A 23,981-nucleotide genomic window follows, 5' to 3' on the forward strand; every position below is an offset into this window, starting at 1 on the left:
ATGGCAGGGAATGTGGCAGTTGGTTATTGTTGTATCGGACTCTACCAAGCGCTTAGTACAGTGCCCCGCACGGAGGAAGTGCCCACACAATAGGATGGAATGAATAAACCGGGCCGTTCGCGGGCTGCTGCAGGGTTTGGGCGTCCAATGTGAGCTCCTTGTGGGCAGGGAATGTGTTTGATATTCTAGTGTCCTCTCCCAAGCGTTTAATGCAGTGCCTTGCGCACAGTCAGCGCTCAATAAATATGTATATATGTATATGTATGTATATATGTGTGTACATATTTCTCTGTTTTACTTGTACATATCTATCCTATTTATTTTATTTTGTTAGCATGTTTGGTTTTGTTCTCTGTCTCCCCCTTTTAGACTGTGAGCCCACTGTTGGGTAGTGCAGAGCACGGTAGTAAGCGCTTGGGAAGTACAAATTGGCAACATATAGAGACAGTCCCTACCCAACAGTGGGCTCACAGTCTAAAAAGGGAAGACAGAGAACAAAACCAAACATACTAACAAAATAAAATAAATAATTCAGTGCCTGGAACATAGTAAGCGCTTAACAAATACCACAGTTTTTAGTGTTATATGGTTCCAGGAGCTGGGAAATTAATCAGGAAGGGCTCGTTGTCCTAGGAGGGATTTTAAGAGGGATAATAATAATAATAATGCTGATGATGGTATCTGTTAGGCGCTTACTATGTGCAAAGCACTGTTCTAGGTGCTGGGGGGGATACAGGGTGATCACGTTGTCCCATGTGGGGCTCACGGTCTTAGTCCCCATTTTACAGATGAGGGAACTGAGGCAGAGAAGTGAAGTGTGAGCACCCTCCTTCCTCTCCCCCTCCCCATCCCCCCGCCTTACCTCCTTCCCCTCCCCACAGCACCTGTATGTATGTCTATATGTTTGTACATATTTATTACTTTATTTTACTTGTACATATCTATTCTATTTATTTTATTTTGTTAGTATGTTTGGTTTTGTTCTCTGTCTTCCCCTTATAGACTGTGAGCCCACTGTTGGGTAGGGACTGTCTCTATATGTTGCCAATTTGTACTTCCCAAGCGCTTAGTCCAGCGCTCTGCACACAGTAAGCGCTCAATAAATACGATTGATGATGATGATGACTGTCTCTAGATGCTGCCAACTTGGACTTCCCAAGCGCTTAGTCCAGCGCTCTGCACACAGTAATCGCTCATTAAATACGATCGATGATGATGATATACAGGGGACATATCTCTGTTCCAATTTGTACTTCCCAAGCGCTTAGTCCAGCGCTCTGCACACAGTAAGTGCTCAATAAATACGATTGATGATGATGATGACTGTTTCTAGATGCTGCCAACTTGGACTTCCCAAGCGCTTAGTCCTGCGCTCTGCACACAGTAAGCGCTCATTAAATACGATTGATGATGATATACAGGGGACATATCTATTCCAGTTTGTACTTCCCAAGCGCTTAGTCCAGCGCTCTGCACACAGTAAGCGCTCATTAAATACGATCGACGATGATGATATACAGGGGCCATATATCTATTCCAGTTTGTACTTCCCAAGCGCTTAGTCCAGCGCTCTGCACACAGTAAGCGCTCAATAAATACGATTGATGATAGATGCTGCCAACTTGGACTTCCCAAGCGCTTAGTCCAGCGCTCTGCACACAGTAAGCGCTCATTAAATACGATCGATGATGATGATCTACAGGGGACATATCTCTGTTCCAATTTGTACTTCCCAAGCGCTTAGTCCAGCGCTCTAGCGCTCAATAAATACGATTGATTGATGGATTGATTATGAGGACAGGCTGCCTTAAATGTTTGGTTTTTTTTCGTGGTTTCCCCAGGGCTGCTTCCGCGGGGGTGTGGGGGGAGAAGGGGTGAGGGGCCCCCCCTCGCCCCCCTCCCCTGCCTCTGGTCCGTCCCCTCCCTCCGTCCCCGGGCCTGTCCCTCCCCTCGTCTTATCTGCGGCACCGCCCACCCGCCCCTTAAAGCGGGCCGCTTCCCCCGCCGCCGGCTCAGCTCGGATTCCCGGCCGGCGGCCTGCATCCCAACTCCCTCCCTCTGGACCCTGGAGTCCCGGACTCCCCGCACCGGCCCCCGCCCCCCTCGCCAGGACCGGCCTAAGGGGGGAGGGGGCGTCCCCGCCCAGCCAGGTCGAAGGAGGGACCCAGGAGAGCCGACCACCCAGCCAGGTAGAGCCCGGACTTCCCTCCATCATTCCAGGGCGCTTACCACGTGCCGGGCACTGTGCGAAGCGCTGGGGTGGGTGCAGAGCGATTGCCAACAGGCCCCGTGGTCCCTCTCCCCCTTTTAGGCCGTGAGCCCCTTGGTGGCTCCCTATCTGTTGCCGATTTGTACTTCCCCAGCGCTTAGTACAGTGCTCTGCGCTCACTAAGTACGACCGATACTTGTACATATCCTATTTATTTTATTTTGTTAGTACGTTTGGTTTTTTTTTCCCTCTGTCTTCCCCCTTTTAGACTGCGAGCCCACTGTTGGGTAGGGACTGTCTCTAGATGTTGCCAATTTGTACCTCCCAAGCGCTTAGTACAGTGGTCTGCACATAGTAAGCGCTCAATAAATATGATTGATTGACCGAATGAGCGCTTAGTGTTTGGTTTTGTTCTCTGGTTTTTTTTTTTTCCTCTGTCTCCCCCTTTTAGACTGCGAGCCCACTGTTGGGTAGGGACTGTCTCTAGATGTTGCCAATTTGTACCTCCCAAGCGCTTAGTACAGTGCTCTGCACATAATAAGCGCTCCATAAATATGATTGATTGACCGAATGAGCGCTTAGTGTTTGGTTTTGTTCTCTGTCGCCCCCTTTTAGACTGTGAGCCCACTGTTGGGTAGGGGCTGTCTCTATATCATCAGTCGTATTTATTGAGCGCTTACTGTGTGCAGAGCACTGTACTAAGCGCTTGGGAAGTACAAGTTGGCTGTCTCTATATGTTGCCAGCTTGGACTTCCCAAGCGCTTAGTACAGTGCTTTGCACACAGTAAGCGCTCAATAAATACGATTGATGATGATGATGCTCTGCGCTCAATAAGTACGACTGAATGGGCTGGAGACAAAACGGCGGGAGGGGAGAGGCAGCCGATCCCCCACGCCGGTCCGCGGACAGACGGATGGACAGTGGTCAGTGGCAACCGAAAGACCCCTCCCCGCGTCCCCGGCCAGTCCTGAAATCAATCAATCAATCAATCAATCAATCGTATTTATTGAGCGCTTACTGTGTGCAGAGCACTGTACTAAGCGCTTGGGAAGTCCAAGTTGGCAACCTATAGAGACAGTCCCTACCCAACAGTGGGCTCACAGGCTAATGTTTGTACATATTTATTACTCTATTTTACTTGTACATGTCTATTCTATTTAATTTATTTTGTTAGTATGTTTGGTTTTGTTCTTTGTCGCCCCCTTTTAGACTGTGAGCCCACTGTTGGGTAGGGACTGTCTCTATATGTTGCCAACTTGTACTTCCCAAGCGCTTAGTACAGTGCTCTGCACACAGGAAGCGCTCAATAAATACCATTGATTGATTGATTGATTGATTGGCCACCTCCGGGTGGACCCCGGGGCGGGAGAAGATGCAGCCTTGCGGGGATTTGGGGATGGGGGTCCCTAGGAAAAGGGACCAGGCCGCACGCTGGGGATGGGGTGGCGGGGGGTTTCAGCGAAGCCCCTCTCCCCGCAGCTGCGGAGGGGCTCATTTGCACATCTGTTGGGGAAAGTTTTACAAGTCATTGGAAACTAAGTAGCATCTCTGTCATGGATCATTAAAGGCGCGGTATTTATGGATGTAGAATGGTCCCTCTGAAGTGTTAATTAAATGTAAATAGATTTTAATGCTTGGAATTGGTCAAAGGCAAAGAGAGAGAGGGGGGTAATTGTAAAGCCCTGTGATTATTATTGTTTTTTTTTTTAACATTGTCTTCCTATCTGCACAAACGCTCCCAAAACGCAGAACCGGGGCTTCCGGCTTGAAATCGGATTTTCTTCCAATAGTGAGGAGCACTGAAAGATGAGATGTTTGTTCTCAAGGCGGCCCCTTTCTGGAGTAAGATGTTTTAATGGCATTTATTTTGCCGCTCTTAAAAGTACTCCGGTCTCCAGCAGCTCTCCCCCCGTGGGGCCGGGGAAATACTACTTTCTCTCACTTGGAAGGGAAGCCATTCTGTGCCCTCGCCCTTTGCAGGTGAGAGCCCCTATAAATAAGAATGTATATGACCCGTGCGGAATTCAGACATGTTTCGTACAGTCGAGTAACAGGATATTTGCCCGGTGCGTGGTCATTTTGGGTCTGCGACTGACCACACGGGAGGCAAAACAAGTTACATTCTAGTTGCACCGACTCTCTGTCCCAGACTTTGTGTTTTTGTTTTTGTTTTTCTTTTTTAAAAAAAAAGTTGGCCTGGTGTTTGGCTGTCTTACAGAGAGTCTCAATTTGTGTTCTCAAGCCTGCCCCTCTGGGAGAGAGTTCCCTGCAAATGGCCAGACCACAGCTTCAGAGACTGTTGGATCTCTCAAACTATTCCGTAAACCTAGCCGGAGTGAAGTTCGCAGTCTCAGAATCCCAGTCATTACATGTGGGATTTGTAATGGAACGAGCCATGTGTGTGTGTGTATGTGTCTGTTTAGTGTGTGTGTATGTGTGTGTGTTTGTTTAAATTTAAGCCTAGCTGCGAGACTGGGTCAAAAAAGAAAACAAAACCTCTGAAAACAGCGTTGGATCTGCCTGGGGGATACAGTCCTTATTATCCGTTGTGTTTTTCACAGCAGCAGAGAAAAGCGAAGTCCTTCAGCGAGACTGGTTTTCCTCCAGGAGCAGTGGCTTAGCAGCATTGTTTGCTGGAAGAGGCCGTAGAAAGTCCGAGGAATGTGGGGGTGGGGTGGAGGGGGGAGGGGAGCAGAGGAGGGAACTGTGCAACCTGGAATCCGGTGGTCTGTCCAGGGGAGTCCTCCCTGTCCCCTGCCACCCCAGCTGAGCCTGCAGGTCAGATCTGCCTGAAGATCCACAGGGTGGAGGAAGAAGGGGGCGAGACAGAAAAGAACCTCTCATGCCATCCTCCTTTCCAGGAGGCCACCGCGCAGACAGGTTTATGGAGGCTCGGGCACATCTCAGTTTGACGGCTGACAGCCCCAGGCCCGGCCTCACACATGAAGTTCTCATCAGCGTCCAAGCAGCTGGAGAAGTGCTCAGAGTGCCCTGGCTGTCCCCTCCCTCCGCCCCCGGCGCAGTTGAAAACAATCTGGAAAAAAGAACCGGGGCCGTCGTCAACCTATCCAGGCCGATACCCAGAGGTAGGTTAGGTGAGGGACCCTTGAGGCCAGAGACACGCCGAGTGTCATTCTGCAGGAGTGACGAGGTGCTGGGGTCATCCCCCGAATTCGGCTCTGGCTGTCGGTGCCGGGCACTTGGGCACCGGACTGATCGCGGTGGCCATCTGGACTGGGTACCAGTGTCAAGGGCGTTAAGAAAGGTCTCCCCGCTTGGCCAGATCCAACAATTCCAGGGGCATCCTCCTTCTCCCCGGGTCGTTCCTGCCACGGCTTGGTCGATAAGCGAAAAAACTCAGGGCCACCTACCAGGGTTGGCCCTAGTTACGGCTCAGCCTAAGGATCGGAGATCTTTGGTCTCTTTCTTTTTTGGATTAGGGAATGTTACTGATTAAGGGTGCACACTGTGGTAAGTGCGGCGGACAAATGCAGGATAATCAGGTCTGACCCCTCCCAGTCCAAGAGGACAGGAGGGAGAGTAGGGATCTTCTAAAGCCACTCCGTTCTCGGAGAAGAAAGGGCAGAGGTGGCATTTTGGTTCGGGGCATCGTTCTGGGCATTCCTTTCCCACCAACTCTTCTCTGGCTTGCTAACTCAAAGGGAGAGAGAAAGGAGGCAAAATTTGGTCCATTTATGTCCCTGGTGGGACTGCAGGGTGAGCAGGTGAGAGAAGGCCTGTCAGGCTTGTGGGTTGTCTGAAGATCTAAGAGAAGCAGCTTGGTTTAGTGTATAAGGCATGAGTCTGGGAGCTTTAGTCCTGGGTTCTAATCCCTGCAATGCCACTTGTCTGCTGGGGGACCTGGGACAAATCACAGAACTTCCTGTGCCTCAGTTTCCATAACTGTAAATGGAGATTCAATCCCTGTTCTTTCTCCCCCCTACTTAGACTGTGAGTCCCATGTGGGATAGGGACTGTGTCCGAACTGTTTAACTTGAATCCACCCCAGTGCTTGGAACAGTGCTTGACTCTTAGTAAGCTCTTAACAATTACCATTTTTATATATAAAAAAAAGCACTGGGGCAGCTAAAAGATAATGAGGCCAACAATAGTCTCTGGCCCACGTGAGACTCACAGTCTAAGTAGGAGGGAAAACTGGTATTTCATCTCCATTTTATAGATGAGGAAGCAGGGGTCCAGGGTGTCACAGCAGCCAAGCTGGAATTAGAAGCCAGGTTCTCCAACTTCTGGGCTCATGTCTTTCCTCTAGACCGTGTACCTACTGAGCATTTGCTGAGTGCCAGGCACTGCCCTAAGCACTAGGGAAAGTGCACAAGCAAAGCATGAGTTTCCCGCCCCCAAGGAACTTGCACTCTAAAATGGGGTTAAACAGAAAGACTTAATTAGTTCCAAGTAGCCGGAGCAGCAGGAAGAACAAGGGCTAAGTAGGAAATAGAGCGAATATGAAAATGTCAGGATAAACCATAGAATGCACCCGTGCATGGTGATGGTGCTAGCCTCATCTCTGCCCAGGGCACAGGAGCTGTTAACAATAATAATAATGTGCAAAGCACTGTTCTAAGCACTGGGGAGGTTACAAAGTGATCAGGTTGTCCCACGGGGGGCTCACGGTCTTAATCCCCATTTTACAGATGAGGTAACTGAGGCTCAGAGAAGTTAAGTGACTTGCCCAAAGTCACACAGCTGACAAGTGGCGGAGCTGGCATTTCAACCCGTGACCTCTGACTCCAAAGCCTGTGCTCATTCCACTGAGTTCTAGAGTTCAGTTGCCCCAAGACCTACTGTGCACAGGGCACTGTACTGGGCGCCTGCTGTGGGCCAGGGGCTGTATTGAGCACTTGCTGTGAGTGAGAGTCTGTATTTTTGTGAATGGGAGGCTGTACTGGGCACTTGTTGTGGGTGGGAGGCTGTACTGGGAGATTTCTGTGAATCGGAGACTGTACTGGCTGCTTGTTGTGGGCCCGAGACTGTACTGGGCTCCTGCTGTGGGTTGGGAGCTTGGGAGAGTACGGTAAAATCAGGCAGGCCTTGCTTTGGCAGGTGTTGAGGGCTTCAGAAGGTCCAGGGAGGAAAAACACACATTTCCTTGAGCAATTGAAGTCTCACTGTTGATGGGAAATGTTTGTCTGAAGCTTTTCAAGCACCCAGTACAACTGACCTGCCCCAAGTAGGTGCTCAGTAGGTGCCAGTGAGGGTGATGATGGTAGAGATGGAAAGGGCATTGCATTTGGGTGTTTTTCGGACTGATGATTGGTTAAGGTCCTCCCCATCCACGCACACCCCTCATCCTTTTCCCTCCTGTCTCCCTCTTGCTACCTCCACAGTTTCACAGTGAGCACTATAAATCTGGTCCATTGAGAGCTCAGAACAGTGCTCAGTGCTTAGAACTGTGCTTGGCACATAATAAGCGCTTAACAAATACCACCATTATTATTATTGGATGCAGCAGATAAATGACTCTCGTAATCATATCTGTGGTAGTTGTTAAGTGTGTGCCAAGCACTGGGGAAGAGAACCAGGTCCCACATGGAGCTCAGTTTAAGTAGAAGGGAGAACAGGTATTGGATTCCCATTTTGCAGTTGAGGGACTTGGACTCCCAACCCCATCCATGCTCTTTCCACTATGCCACACTGCTGCTCTTGGCCATTGATGTTGAAAAATGAAAGCAATGACTTCAGATCACTGGATGCAATGATAGCTCCTGGTGAGGCACCGTCTTGAGAATATCCTGTCTGGATTCCTCCTCTTCCAGTATTGCTTTTCCTCTGGACGTCAGGCTTGAAGGGATGTGTTTGTGTCTTCAGTGAACCTGTGACATTTGTGGGCCACTAACCCGCAGTTGGAACACAATTCAGTCAACAATAGTATTTATTGAGCACTTGCTGTGTGCAGAGCACTGCACTAAGTGCTGGGAGAGTAAAGTACAACAGTTAGTAAACATTTCTAGACTGGGAGCCCACTGTTGGGTAGGGACCATCTTTATATGTTGCCAACTTGTACTTCACAAGTGCTTAGTACAGTGCTCTGCACACAGTAAGCGCTCAATAAATATGATTGAATGAATGAATGTTCCCTGCCCATAAAGAGCTTACAGTCTAGAGGGGGAGACGTACTAGCATAAATAATTTATAATATATAATTTGAAGAAATACATAAACGAGTGGCAAGGATTATTTGGTGTACTGTGCCAAGCACTTGGGAGAATACAATATAAGAGTTGGTAGACAAGTTCCCTGCTGCCCACAGTGAGCTTACAGTCTAGAGGGGGAGACAGACATTAATATTAATTCATACATTCGGATATGTTCATAAGTGCTATGGGGCTGAGAGAGTGGTGAATATAAAGGGAGCAAATATAAAGAGTGCAAGTGAAATGTGGAAGGGAGTGGGAGAGGAGGAAATGAGGGCTTAGGGAAGACCTTTTGGAGGAGATGGGCCTTTGACAAGGCTTTGAAGGTCGGGGGAGTAATTGTTGGTTGTGAAGAGGGAGGGTATTCCAGGCCAGAGGCAAGACGTGGGCGAGAGTTAGCTTTGGGAGTAGGTTGGCATTCGAGAAGCACATTAGTATGTGGGCTGGGTTGTAGGAGACTAGTGAGATGAGGTAGGAGGGGGCAAGGTGATGGAGTGACTTAAAGCCAATGGTGAGGAGTTTCCATTTGATGTGGGGGTGGATGGGCATCCTCAGGAGGTTCTTGGAATGGGGAAACAGGGACTATAAAACATTTTTGTAGAAAAATGACCCGAGCAGCAGTGTGAAGTATGGTCTAGAGTTGGGAGAGACGGGAGGCTGGGAGGTCAGCAAGGAGGCTGATATAGCAATCAAGGCAGGATAGGATTAATACTTGGATTAATATGGTAGCAGTTTGGATGGAGTGGGAAGGGTCGATTTTTAGCAATATTGTGAAGGTCAAACTGACAGGAACTAGTGACAGATTGTATTGCATCTATTCAATTGTATTGTGGGCTTACTGTGCGCAGAGCGTTGTACGAAGTGCTTGGGAGAGTACAGTCTAACGAATTGGTAGACACGTTCCCTGGCAATGATAAGCTTAGAGTCTTCAGTCAACAGCTTCTGTAAAAGAAGTCCTGTGCCCCTCAACTCCCACCTAATTCATTGGCATCAGTAGCCGGCCCAGGGCTGACCTGCCATCCAGTGAACCTGACCCGGCCATGACAGGACAAGAATCCTGGGATTTGGCCTCCAGGACTTTGTCTCTGCCCCCGGTTGACTCAGAAGTTCTCACCCACCTTGGGGGACTCAGGATGACTGGACCAGAAGGGGCTGTGGCAACCCGGACCCCTCCAGACCCAGCTAGGTGTCGCCTGCCTCTGACCGACACCCTGGTTTGCTTTGAAATGGACCTGGTGGGTCTGGAAAAGGCTCCCCGTTTCTCCAGGCCCTGGAACCGGATAAGAGGAACACCCCGGCAGGGTCTCGCTCTTTCCCCTCATGAACAGGAATTGAGCAGGGGTGCTGATGATAAAAAGCCCTTCAGTAGTTTGACAGGGTTCCATCTTCAGAGGAGGTGTGGGTCCCACTCAAGTTTTGGACGAAGAACTCAATCCGTTCTCATTTTGGTCTTTTTTATGGTATTTGTTAAGCGCTTACTATGTGTCAGGCACTGTACTAAGCCCTGAGGTACACACAATATAATTGGGTTGAGCACAGTTCCGGTCCCACATTGGGCTCACACTCTCAATCTCCATTTTGTAGATGAGGGAACTGAGGCACAGAGAGGTGAAGTAATGTGCCCAAAGTCACACAGCAGCCAAATGGAGGAGCTGGATTTAGAACCCAGGTCCTCTGACTCTCAAGCCCATGCTCTATCCACTAAGCCACGCTGCTTCTCTTCTGGTCTTGGCTGAAGTCTGGACCTCAGCTCAGACCACAGAGAAATTCCATCCCCGCCTTTCAGCACCGGTACCTCTCCTCCTTCTGATGGAGAAGTTGTGAGCCAGGATCCATTGAGAACCAAACAACAAAAGCTCGAAACGGCAAAGGGGATAGGGGACACCCTGGCCGAGCAGCGTGGCTAGTTACAAAAGTTGGCCAAAACCAAGCCAGCATGTCACTCCCTCGCTGCCCCGCTGGCCATGAGCTTCCTTCCGCTCCCCTGAATCCATCACATTCGAGCCTCGCTGGGTGCCCGCTGGCCGCAGTGTGGTGGGATCTGGTGAACCCCGATTTCAGGTTCACATTTGCCTCCTGGCTTTTGGGAGGTTAAGTTGTCCCCCTTCCCAGAGATCCCCAAATTGAGAGGTGATAATGATAATGAGTGGTATTTGTTAAGCACTTACCAAAAATAATAATAAGGATGATATTTGTTAAGCACTTACTATGTGCAAAGCACTGTTCTAAGCGCAGCGGATGTTACAAGGTGATCAGGTTGTCCCACGGGGGGCTTGTAATTTTAATCCTCATTTTACAGATGACGTAACTGAGGCACAGAGAAGTGAAGTGACTTGGCCAAAGTCACACAGCTGACAGTTGGCAGAGCCGGGATTTGAACCCATGACCTCTAACTCCAAAGCCTGTGCTCTTTCCACTGAGCCACGCTGCTTTTCTGTTGCCAATCATTGTGTTAAGCCCTGGAGCAGATACAAGATGATCCGGTAAGACGCAGCCCCTGTCCCACTTGGGGTTCGCAATCTAAGCAGAAGGGAGAACAGGTATTTTGCAGGTGAGGAAAACAAGGCACAGACAAGTTCAGTGACTTCCCCAGGGTCTGCCAGCAGGCAAGTGGCAGAACCTCTACGCCATACTTCTCTGCTCTGCCACCTTTGAATCTCTTCATTTCTGCCCTCGCCTCTTCGCGCTGGTTACTGTGACATGGATTGGGTTTAACTGGGCTGGAGTAGGGGCCGAGTTGTAATAATAATAATAATAATGGCATTTATTAAGCGCTTACTATGTTCAAAGCACTGTTCTAAGCGCTGGGGAGGTTACAAGGTGATCAGGTTGTCCCACAGGGGCTCACAGTCTTAATCCCCATTTTACAGATGAGGTAACCGAGGCCCAGAGAAGTTGTGACTTGCCCACAGTCACACAGCTGACAGAGCCGGGATTTGAACCCATGACCTCCGACTCCAAAGCCCGTGCTTGATTGACAGTATAACAGAGTTGATAGACTTGTTCCTTGCCTACAAGGAGCCTACACTTTAAAAATAAAAATTTCCCTATTGATCCAAATGTCAAGAATTAATAGAATTGCAGGGTGTTGAAAAGGGCAATCTTATTGATCACCTCCTTCAACCGAGTCCAAGGAAGAGTTCCAAAAATGTATCTTACGTATGCTTAAAAACTGCCAGTTGAAGCTACAGTGCAGCCAATAGCAGTTAAATAGTTCATAAATGCATTTTGCAACTATGTAGAGGTCAGTAATTTCCAGGGTTCAGCTCTTATTGTGCTAACAGAGAACAGTCATGTCTATTCAGCCGACTGACCCGGATTCGAGGGGAGGCAAGAGGGCGTTCTCGACTTGTGCAAAATGCGTTGCACTGTTGGAACTTGTGGATTTTCCCGCACTTCCCAGGAGGCAACCCAATTTCTCAGTCAGTGAAAAATGTCCAGGGAGCGGGGTCTTACGGGCAGTCCCCGACGCTGATGGCGTCAGAGACCTCTGGAAGACCTGTGACCTGGGCCAGAGGTGAGCGCCGCTGAAAAGTTGAGATGGGGGTGGCGGGCCGCTTTTCCGTCTCACATGTGCTTACGTGAGCGCACAGCATCTTCATGAAGTTGCTGGCTCAGTGGAAAGAGCACGGGCTTTGGAGTCAGAGGTCATGGGTTCAAATCCCGGCTCCGCCACTTGTCAGCTGTGTGACTTTGGGCAAGTAACTTAACTTCTCTGGGCCTCAGTTACCTCATCGGGAAAATGGGGACTACGAGCCCCCTGTGGGACAACCTGATCACCTTGTAACCTCCCCAGGGCTTAGAACAGTGCTTTGCACATAGTAAGCGCTTAATAAATGTTATTATTATTATTATTATGACTGAGACGGCCTCTATCCATAGATGCCAAGAGGGTAATGGCTATAAGTTCCACTTTCTGTTTCTATTCCACCTGCAATTTCAGGAAGGCCCTGAGAGCTAGTTGGGATTCCAAGGAAATCCACTTCTGCTGTTCTCACCTTCTTTGGGTGTCGAAGACCTTCCTCTCATTCCAGGCTAGGATTGGGAAGAAACCCGGTGAAGGCCAGCCAGGCCTCAGGATGTCAATTTGACCATTCATTCAATTGTATTTATTGAGCGTTTACTGTGTGCAGAGCACTGTACTAAGTGCTTGGGAAGTACAAATTGGCAACATATAGAGACGGTCCCTACCCAAGAATGGGCTCACAGTCTAGAAGGGGGAGACAGACAACAAAACAAAACATGTGGACAAGTGTCAAGTCGTCGGAACCAATAGAATTAAAGCTAAATGCACATCATTAACAAAATAAATAGAATAGTAAATATGGACAAGTAAAATAGAGTAATAAATCTGTACAAACATATATACAGGTGCTGTGGGGAGGGGAAGGGGGTGTGGGGGATGGGGAGGAGGAGAGGGAAAAGGGGGCTCAATCTGGGAAAGCCTTTTGGAGGAGGTGAGCTCTCAGTAGGGCTTTGAAGGGAGGAAGTGGATGTGTGGAGGGAGAGCATTCCAGGCCAGGGGGAGGACATGCGCGGGGGGATGGTGATCATGATTAGTGGCTGAAAGTGGCTTCTCTCTTTTTTTTTTTAATGATATTTTTTAAGTGCTTACTATGTGCAAAGCACTGTTCTAAGTGCTGGCGGGGGGAATACAAGGAGATCAGGTTGTCCCACGTGGGGCTCACAATCTTAATCCCCATTTTAAGGATGAGGTAACCGAGGCACAGAGAAGTTAAGTGGCTTGCCCAAGGTCACACAGCTGACAAGTGGTGGAGCAGGGATTCGAACCCATGACCTCTTACTCCCAAGCCTGTGCTCTTCCACTGAGCCATGCTGCTTCTCGACACAGTGCTGTTCCCTGAGCCAGCTGTACTCTTGTTGGCTCCTGGGGAAGCCTGGACAGAATAACTGGTGGGCAGAGGAAGACTGTTTCGGGGAGAGTTGCAAAGGGTCACTCCCTTGATCTCCACCAGCCTGTTTTGGCCGCCTCTGGAGATAGCGGCCTACGAGGCTGCCTTCTTTTCACCGTGATGGAAGCACCCGCCCCCACCCCCTGGCTTCCATGTTGTTTTCAGGCCAGATACAATTTCCAGAAGGAAGCATCCTTCTCAAAAAAGTTGGAAGTAGCGTGGCCTAGTGAATAGGCCTAGTCCAATCCCATTTCTGCCACTTGTCTTGCGTGTGACCTTGGGCAAGTCACTTCACTTCTCTGGGCCTCAGTTACCTCATCTGTAAAATGGGGATTAAGAATGTGAGCCCTATGTGGGACAGGGCTGGGTCCAACCTTAGTGCAGTGCCTGGCACATAGTAAGCACTTAACGAATACCATAAAAACAAAACCAACAGGAAGGAAATTCTCCTGAGGCTCTTTGTGAAACCTGCAGCCTCTAGGCTGTAAACTCACTGTGGGCAGGGAATGTGTCTTTATTGTTACATTATACTCCCAAGCGCTTAGTACAGTGCTCTGCACACAGTAAGGCACTCAATAAATACAACTGAATGAATGAGCCATGAGCGGTCTCCTCTCGCAAGGGTCCCCCGGCCCACCTCTTGCTCCCTTGTGTGACCTCAACCACGGGGATCACGGAATCCCTCTTAGCTCCCGTTTCACCGGGAGCCGGAGGAGAGAGCTGAATGTCCCCTCCCTCCAACACCTGTGAACTGAGAGCTCACCTCCTCCAAGAGGCCTTCCCAGACTGAGCCCCCTTTTTTCTCTCCTCCTCCCCATCCCCCCGCCCTATTTCCTTCCCCTCCCCACAGCACCTGTTTATATGTTTGTACAAACTTATTACTCTATTTACTTGTACATATTTACTATTCCATTTATTTTGTTAAGGATGTGCATCTAGCTTTAATTCTATTTGTTCTGATGACTTGACACCTGTCCACATGTTTTGTTGTTTGTCTCCCCCTTCTAGACTGTGAGCCCGTTGTTGGGTAGGGACCATCTCTATGTGTTGCCAACTTGTACTTCCCAAGCTCTTAGTGCAGTGCTCTGCACACAGTAAGCGCTCAATAAATACGGTTGAATGAATGAGTAGTCAGTTAGTTGATCATATTTATTGAGTGCTCGTTGTGGAGACGTCGTAAAGGGATCATGTCGCCAATACCTTTGGCTAGCTGCGATTGCTTTTCTGGAGAAGAAATGTGGATGTGGGCTCAGCACATGCCTTGTGCGCCCTCGTCCATCCTCCTGTATGCTTGCAAATCAGAATAAGGGAGTGGGTGATCGACACGTACGCGTTTCTATAAACACACACGTGTATATTTAGATATCACATTGTAGGGGTGTGTGTTGGGTAGGTGGTGGGGGTGAGGGGAGCGGGAAAGGCCTGACATTATCGGATTTCAGCCTGCGGTATTTTACCTATTGCTACTATTTCCTGTAATGATCCAAGCATTTCCTCCTTGGGATCGGGTCGGAGTTAGGGAGGGCTGGGGGGTTGGGATGGGGAGGATGGTTCGGACCCAGCTGCTTGGAGCTCTGGACCTTCTCTGGTTCCCCCCTTCTCCCTCCCCTCGCCCCCCGCTTCCCATTGCTATTCCGGGCTCCTTGCTGCCTCTCTGCAAGCAGTCGCAGTGGGGACTGAGTTGTGAGCATACCCCAGGCATGCTTTTTTGGCCCCTTGCTTACACTGGCCTCGGGCTGGCTTCTCTCTTTGCTTGGGTAAGCCCCCCTGTAAACAGGCGGAGCTCATGCCATGAGGAATGGGCAGGTGGGGCATCACTGAATGCCAGAGGGAGACTGTGGAGACAGTACCCTGTTAGGCGGGCGAACCACGGGTGCAGTTCTTTCTGATGGACACAAACTGCACCCTAAAGTTCTGGCTTTCATCATGATGCTCGCATCTTTGGCAGCTGTGTCAGATGACTCTTGCAGGAAACCTGCAGGCCAGTAGGAACCACTGCGATTCTGGTAAATTTTATCCTTAATCGCAAGGCTGATGCAGAGAGAGGAGAATCCCTTTGTCATTTCAAATTTTCAGACCCCGTTAGAAATGATTCTTTGCTCTTCAGCATCATTGCTCTGTAATTACTCCTGACTCCGCCATGCAGATCCTGAGGTGTTGAGGGGAGTGATTTCCTGGCTCGGACTCAGTTTGTGCCTTCCCTGCCTTCTTGGAGTGACGCTAAGCTGGGGACGCTTCCCTGCCTTCTTGGAGCAACGCTAAACTGGGGACTCTTCTGTCGAATCATTGTTTGTTGGCAGCGGGCATGGTGGGGCAAGAGGTTGATTTGCTTTAAAGAGGGAAAGTGGAAAATAATGAGCGAATATCTCAGAGGGTGAAAGTATTCAGCTGAAAGGAAAAAAAAGCAACACTAGCAGGATAAAGATAACTTTACTACTAATAATAATCATATAATAACAGGCGTTTTTAAGTGCTTACTATGTGTCAAGCACTGTAGTCCTGGAGTCAAAACAAGCAAGTTGGGTGGGACCCAGTCCCTGTCCCACATGGGGCCACAGTCTTAATCCCCATTTCATAGGTGAGGTAGCTTGAGGCCCAGAGAAGTGATGTGACTTGCCTATGGTCACAGAGCAGACGAGTGGCAGAGCCGGGATTGGAAACTAGGTCCTTCTGACTCCCAGGCCTATGGTCTATCCACTAGGCCACACTGTATCTCTATTTAAGTGCTTCATTATGTGCCAAGTGTGTATTAAGCGCTGGGGCTGACACAAGATAATCAGATGAGAAATAGTCTCTAGTCCCACAGGGGGTTTCCAATCTTAGGAAGAGGGAGATATTAAAATCAATCAATAAATTTATATTTATGTAATACATTTATATTTATTAATATAATATACATTACAATTTTATATATTGTAATTGTATTATTGAATGAATATAATTTATATTGAGCATTATATTATATGTAATATATATAATTAATAATAAAATTTAATAAATAAATTTTTGTGGATAAGGAAGCTCTTGCCCAGAGAAGTTAAATGGTCCTCGGTCACACATCAGGCAAGTGGTGGAGACAGGATTTGAACTCAGATCCCTTTTCTCCCAGGCCCATATGCTTTCCATTAGGCTGCATTGGGCATGTGGGTAATAATAATAATTATGGTTTTTTGTTGAGCGCTTACTATGTGCCAGGCACCATTCTAAGTGCCGTGGTAAATACAAGGAGATCGGAGTGGACACAGTCCCTGTCCCACATGGGGCTCACAGTCTCAATCCCCATTTTGCAGATGAGGAAACTGAGGCCCAGAGAAGTGAAGTGACTTAACCAAGGTCACCCAGCAGACAAGGGACGGAGCTGGGATTAGCACCCATGACCTTCTAACTTCAAGGCCCGGGCTGTAGCCACTTCACCATCACACACACTACAGGCGCTTGTCCAGCTGGACCAATCCTGGTGCCCCTCATGCCATTCCATCTGGGGCTTACAGTCTCAATCCCCATTTTACAGATGAGGTAACTGAGGCCCAGAGAAGTGCAGTGACGTGCCTAAGGTTACCCAGCAGACAAATGGCGGAGCCAAGATTAACTTGTTTTGCTTGCATCTACCCCTGCACTTAGAACAGTGCCTGGCACCTAGTAAGCACTTAACAAATCATCATCATCAACCCATGACCTTCTGAATTCCTAGCCCATGCTTTGTCCATTCATTCATTCATTCATTCATTCAGTTGTATTTATGGGAGAAGCAGCATGGCTCAGTGGAAAGAGCCCGGGCTTTGGAGTCAGGTCATGGGTTCAAATCCTGGCTCCTCCAATTGTCAGCTGGGTGACTTTGGTCAAGTCACTTAACTTCTCTGTGCCTCAGTTCCCTCATCTGTAAAATGGGGATTAAGACTGTGAGCCCCCCGTGGGACAACTTGATCACCTTGTAACCTCCCCAGTGCTTAGAACAGTGCTTTGCACATAGTAAGTGCCTAATAAATGCCGTCGTTATTATTATTATTGAGCACTTACTGTGGGCAGAGCACTATACTAAGACCTTGGGAAATACAAATCGGCAACATATAGAGACGGTCCCTACCCAACAACAGGCTTACAGTCTGCAGTTTAAGGAACAGAATTCATTGCCCGCGCACCCTCCGCCCTATACCAAGCCCCCTAAAGCATCCATGAGCAAGCGTTTTGTCTCTGCTCTGGAAGCAGCTCATGTTAATTCTGCTGCATTGCACTATCCCAAGCGCTTAGTACAGAGCTGTGCACATAGTAAGCACTCAATAAATACCATTGATTGATTGATCTGTGGCCCAGGCCCTAAGCGTAACCTCCCATCCCCTGGGATGTCTGCACTCAGCTTTGCATGGCAGCTTCATGACTCAGGGCCCTAGGTACAATGTGCCAGTTTCCATAAAGCCCCGAATGGTGCTGGCAAAGATTCAGTGGTGCTTATGGTGGCCTCAAGAGAGCCATTTCTAGGGTGTTCATCCCAACGTGATTTTCTCCTAATCATCTGCAAATTCCTCGAATTGAGGCTCTCCCCCAAGGGGTTCCACCAGGGCAGAACCAACCTGGCTGGGAAATTTGCACCGCCCGAACGGAGCAAGTGGACACGGGAGACGCTGATATTCATTCTTTTTCCTTGCATAGGTGCCGAGCACAACTGGTAACTTTCCAAAAGTCCCCCCAACCCGGCCATGACCCGGCACTGACATGCGACTTCACCAAGGCGGAAGCATCGCAGGAATTGTTCTAAGGTAGCTAGATCGGTTTTACCTAGATCGGTTTCTTCTCTGGGTCACGTGGATGTGCTGGGTCCCTGAGCAATTTGTGGGGGCTGAGGAGGAGGAGAGGAAAGTGCTGCCTGGGTCCTCCAGGGCTTAACGCTAAGTGAAAACCGTTATCACATGGCTGACCGGTAAATGATTCCTCCAGATGCCAAATAAGCTCCCTGGCCATTAGCGAACCACGCGTAAGTGCCGAGGTAGGGCAGTGCCGTCGTTCCGTTTCATAGCACACCTCGCGGCGTCGGCCCACTTAGAGACCCGTCAGTCCCGATGGTCAGTGTCATCAAAGATAAGGAGGACCGACCCATGGGCTGCCCAGGTGCTATTATCTGTGGCAGTGGAAGTCAGAATAGGGTGGGTAATCGAAATACACAGAGAATCCTGTGTATTGAGAAGCAGCTTGGAAGTAGTCTGGTCCTGGGGGTCAGAAGACCCGGTTCTCATCCCAGCTCTGCCACTTGCCCGCTGTGTGACCGTGGGCAAGCCACCTCATTTGTCTGGGCCTCAGTTTCCTCAGCTTCAATAGGGATTCAATACCGGTACTCTGTCCTACATAGACTGCGAACCCCAAGTCAGACAGGGACAATTTGATTAGCGCATAGAATAGTGCTTGATACATAGTAAGTGCTTAACAAATAACATAATTATTAATTCTCCCCACCCCATAACCCAGACTTATTTTAGCAAAAGAACCTCCACTTCCTTATGGCCAAGTGTTGTTTATAGGGCTATAGCCAGGAGGAAGGTTCTTTTAAATTTGCCCTCCCCCTTGTCTGGTGGTGGTGCCAGGGAGCAGCGAAAATGATTAAAATGCAGGCAGCCAAAGAAGGGGGATGACAGAAACCCCTTAGGTCTTGGCAGGTGAGGAGCTGAGGGGAATCTCCATTCTCCAGGCCATTCAGGCAAGGCTTGGCTCAGTTCCCTGTAACCTCCAGGCAGGCTTATGGGAATGGGCTCTCACAACCTTGTCACAGGTGTCTGGATGACTGTATGTGTCAGTGGTATTTATTGAGTGCGTGCATCTGTGGTATTTATTGGGTATGGAGCACTAAACTGTAAGCTCATATGGGCAGGGAATGTTGTCTCCTAATTTTGTTGTATTGTACTCTCCCAAGGGCTTAGAACAGTGCTCTGCACATAATAATAATAATCGTGGTATTTGTTAAGTGCTTACTGTGTGCCAGGCAATGTACTAAGTGCTGGCGTGGTTACAAGAAAATCAGGTTGGACACAGTTCCTGTCCCAAGTGGGGCTCACAGTCTCCTCAATAAATGCCATTAATTGATTGATTGTTATACTGAACGCTTGGGAGAGGCCAGTACAACAGAGTTCATTCATTCATTCATTCAATCGTATTTATTGAGCACTTACTGTGGGCAGAGCACTGCACTAAGCACTTGGAAAGTACAATTCAGCAACAGATAGAGACAGTCCCTGCCCTCAACAGGCTCACAGTCTAGAAGGGTGGAGACAGACATCAAAACAAGTAAACAGGCATCAGTAGCATCAATATAAATAAATAGAATTATAGATATATACACATCAGACACAGAGTTGGTAGAAACATTCCCTGACATCAAGGAGCTTACAGTCTTGAAGGATGGGGAGCATATAGTAGTCTCGGGGGCCACCCCTGGCCACCCTTTGGCGGGATAAGTGCTTAATAAATGCCATCATTATTTATCCCTTCTACCTCATCCTGACTCTAGAATGAGCAGATTGGAGACTTGTCCAAGATTAGTCAATCAGTGGTATTTATTGAGCGCTCACTGTGTGCAGAGCACTGTACTAAGTGCTTGGGAAAGTACACCGTAACATCAGATCACCCAGCGGGCCAGTGATGGAGATGGGGTTAGTAGCCGTGCCATTTTTCGACCCCAGGCCCTTTCCCAAAGGGCCCAATTCGGCTGCCCAAGACAGATGGGGGGGAAAGGAGATCCCCTCCCCCAAACTGGGGTCAGCATAATGGGGCCCACAACTGTTCTTAGCTCCAAAAGGCAAACCTCTCTCCAAGGGAAGCAGCTGCAGGAGCGCTCGACTCCGGGCTGAAGGCGCCTTGTTTTCCTTGAGATATTTCAGCCGGTCGAGGAAACGTTACTCGATCCCCGTGCAGATGTGCAAGTCTCCGAGCACCGCGGGGATTCATTTCAGGCAAAAGTCTGTCCCGCAACCCGAACGGTGCTTTGCATCGAAGTGTTTAGAAGCAGTCCCATCCTGCTAGGAGAAATGTTTCTTCTCTTTAGCTGGGCAGGTGGTCTGTCATTCCCGGAGCTAAAGTTGGGCGGCGGTGGGGGGGTAGAAATCTGGGCTGGACACCAGGGGACCGGAGGGTCTAGAATGTTGGGACGTAAATGAATCAGTCACTTTGGGACGCCTCCATATATAGCTGTGACCTTCGTATCCCGAGGAGACACGGCTGACTGAAGTTCACTTTGTGTGTGGTGGAAGAGTGAGGAACCCACTGCCCCGGCCGTGTCGTGCACACAAAATCGCCAACCCTTGTTGTGTGGTCATGCTTGATGTTTGCGCCGCCTGGTTATTTTCTCATTCTTCTGGTCTCCCCTTCTTTGTGAAGCTTTTTCTCAAAGGGAACCACTCTCTCGTTGATGACAGTGCTCCACACTGGTCTCTACTTGGCGGTCGATTGCTGCTTTTTCGCTGGGATGCCACAATTTGTGAGGCTCTTTTTACCATGTCCTTAGCACTCTTCCTCTGCCCTCCTGGCTTTCAGTTTCCAGGAAGAGTGACCGACTCCCTTTGATCTGTTCCATAAGAGGGCTCCTTAGAACTTTCTTCTTCAAATAACATTCTGAAAGGAAGGGAAATCAGCTCTGTGTTCAAATCCTAAAACGTTCCTCTCCCCGCCTCCTCACCCGGCCTTTAGTCCCTGGCTTTTCTGCCCTTTTCCCAGCAGGGGCGGATTGGAAATGACACCATCTTGCCCAGACTTCCCCTGGGCCACAGTGTAGCCAGGGAAATCAGGGAAGTAGAGAAGGAGTGTGGCCTAGTGGAAAGAGCACAGGCCTGGAAATCAGAGGCCCGGGGTTCTCATCCTAGCTGTGCCAGTTGCCTGCTGGGTGACCTTCGGCAAGTCACTTCTCTGCTCTGTGCCTTGGTTTTCTCATCTGTAAAATGGATTCAGTACTTGTTCTCCCTCCTACTTAGATTGCTAGCTGCAGGTGGGACAGAGACTGTATCCGACCTGATTAACTCGTATCTACTCCAGCATTTCAAACAGTGCTTGATACACAGTAAGCGCTTAACATATGCCATCATTATTATCATCTTTAAATCAGAAGAATCCTGTGAGCCTAAGAGTTTTGGTTCTCATTGTCAACCTTAGTGACTGGGTGCAGGGTGCACTGGGTGCAGGGCACTGTAATGGGTGCCTCCTGGGTGCCAGACACCATAGTGGGTGCCACCTAGGAACGAGCCACTAAACTGAGTGCCCCCCCAAGGAAGCGGAGTACTATAATAGGCGCCTGTTGGGCCCAGAGCACAAGACTGAATTCCATGTCCAAGCCCTTGGAAAACATAGAAATAATAGACTTCTGTTGTCCTGCCCTCAAGGAGTTTCAAATCTATCAGAGCAGATGAGCAGATCATATGAATGAATCCCCCCTTCCTTTTTACCCCCAGAAACTTCCTTCTTCCCCTGAGGACCCCCAACTTTCTCCAAACAGGATGCCCTTGTCAATGGGCTGTGGGACAGAGGGAGAGCTGCCTTAACCAAACTCTCTGGGGGAGGATTTTATTTAGTGAAGAAGCCTGGAATGGACTATTATTCTTGGTGTTCTTCAGACCTATTTTTGAACTTTATATTTTTGTTGTTGTTCGGGAGCAGAGTTTCACCCCAGGAAAGCCGGGTGGGTTTCCTGAACCAATTAAATAAAACAGCAGCAGCTCTGGGTGGGGAGAGGGGGGGCCTGGCTGATCTGATTTGCGAGTTCACGTCCCCGGGACCCCCCGGCCGCAGCTCCGGGGTTGGAGATGGACATTTCGGCTGCCAGTGGATGACCTTTGATGCGATAATTGTGAGCTGGGCTCTGGGAGGGCGCATTAGAGGTTAGGAGACAAGGATAAGCATTGATGAAGTAATTGCTTCTCCATTCAGGCCACAGTGAGCCGAAGCCCTCAAACGCCGCTCGCCATTAGGCAGGGGAGATGAATAGTCTCCTCAGAGTCAGTCCGATTACCTGAACCGTCCCAAATCCATAAAGGGGGCGGGGGGGGAAGCTCATTCTGCTCCTGTCTGTAATTGCTTCCAAACAAGGAGCCCAAGAAGAAAGGCTGAAGCTTCAGTGAATCTGAAAAGGATTTTCAATATTGAGGCAGAGCTTTGGCTCCCAATGTTGGCCGGGAGCAAGGCGGCATCAGGCTTTGCTAGAAGAGCTTCCTAATCTGTATCTTTCCCAAGGTTGGGATAGGGTCTTCTCCCGACTAGGGGCCCCGCAGGAGGAGAGGGGGACGGGGCAGGCGGAGTCAGCATCAGCTTGGGAGCAGACGTGGTGTGAGCCCTTGCCGATCACTTCTTTTTTTGTGTGTGTGGTATATGTTAGGCTGTCACTATGTGCCAAGCACTGTACTAAGCACTGGGGTAGATACAGACACAGTCCCTGCCTCACGTTGGGCTCACAGTCCCAATCCCCATTTTACATATGAGGTAACTTGAGGCACAGAGAAATGAAGTGACTTTCCCAAGGTCACACAGCAGACAAGTGGCGGAGCTGGAGTTAGAACTCAGATCCTTCTGACTGACTGACAGGCCACTGTTGTGTCCTCTAGGCTAAGCTGGTCAGTCCCCTCTTTCCCAGTGCTGTAGAGACTGTTGGTAGGGAGAATCTCTGCCGTCTGTGGGAGCAGAAGACTCTCTGGGACCCTATAATGATTGTGGTATTTATTAATCGCTTACTATGTGCCAAGCCCTGTATTAAGCATTGGGGTAGGTCCAAGGTAATCTGGTCGAACTCAGTCCCTGTCCCATACAGGGCTCAGAGACTAAGTGGGTGGGGAAACAGGTCTTGAATCCCCATTTGACAGGTGAGGAAACTGAGACCCATAGAAGTGAAGCGACTTAATAAGTGATTATGGTATTTGTTAAGCACTTACTGTGTGCCAGGCAATGTTCTAAGCGCCGGGGTAAATACAAGATAACTAGGTTGGACACAATCACTGTCCCACCTGGGGCTCACAGTCTTAATCCCCATTTTACACATGAGGGAACTGAGGCCTAGGGAAGTATAGTGACTTGCCCAAGGTCACACAGCAGTCAAGTGGCAGAGCTGGAATTAGAACCCATGACCTTCTGACTCCCAGGCTTGGCTGTATCCTCTAGGCCATGCTGCTTCTCATGATCATAAAAGTGGCCATGGTCATAAAAGTGTATGACAGCCCAGATCCCTTGATACCTAGGCCTGGGCTCTTTTCATTAGACTGCTATGCTGCAGTTGTGTTGTGTCTTTCTGTCTCTCTCTCTCTCTGTATGTCTCTCTCTCCTCTTCCCTTCACCTCCCCAACTCACACCTCCCTTCCGTCTTCAGTGGTTTTGCCCCAGTTCTTCATCTCAGAAACAGGCCCTATCCAACATTGTTAAAACCAACAGGAGTGCCCGCAGCCCCAGATAGAAACTCCGTAGCCATAGAGAAGCAGCGTGGCTCAGTGGAAAGAGTGTGGGCTTTGGAGTCAGAGGTCATGGGTTCAAATCCCCGCTCCGCTGATTATCAGCTCTGTGACTTTGGGCAAGTCACTTACCTTCTCTGTGCCTCAGTTACCTCATCTGCAAAATGGGGATTAAGAATGTGAGCCCCCAGTTGGACAAACCTTGTAACTTCCCCAGAGCTTTGAACAGTGCTTTGCACATAGTAAGTGCTTAATAAATGCCATCATTATTATTATTATTTTTATAATGACTTACCTCATGAG

At 49.1% G+C, this 23,981-nt stretch overlaps 1 protein-coding gene across 2 annotated transcripts in view; it reads left to right on the plus strand.

The window, feature by feature from the left end:
* Positions 1-2,085: 2,085 nt before the first annotated feature.
* The window catches only part of SULF1 (sulfatase 1), a 67,883-nt gene continuing 45,987 nt past the window's right edge, over positions 2,086-23,981 (plus strand). The window contains exons 1-2 of one of the 2 annotated variants that reach the window (XM_038766500.1): positions 2,086-2,189; positions 17,923-18,029. The gene's annotated coding sequence lies outside the window, so the exon portion shown is untranslated. The remainder of the gene's footprint in view (positions 2,190-17,922; positions 18,030-23,981) is intronic. The other variant, XM_038766501.1, reaches the window with a different exon arrangement.

The sequence above is a fragment of the Tachyglossus aculeatus genome, chromosome 25, assembly GCF_015852505.1.
Source record: "Tachyglossus aculeatus isolate mTacAcu1 chromosome 25, mTacAcu1.pri, whole genome shotgun sequence".
Lineage (NCBI taxonomy): Eukaryota > Metazoa > Chordata > Mammalia > Monotremata > Tachyglossidae > Tachyglossus > Tachyglossus aculeatus.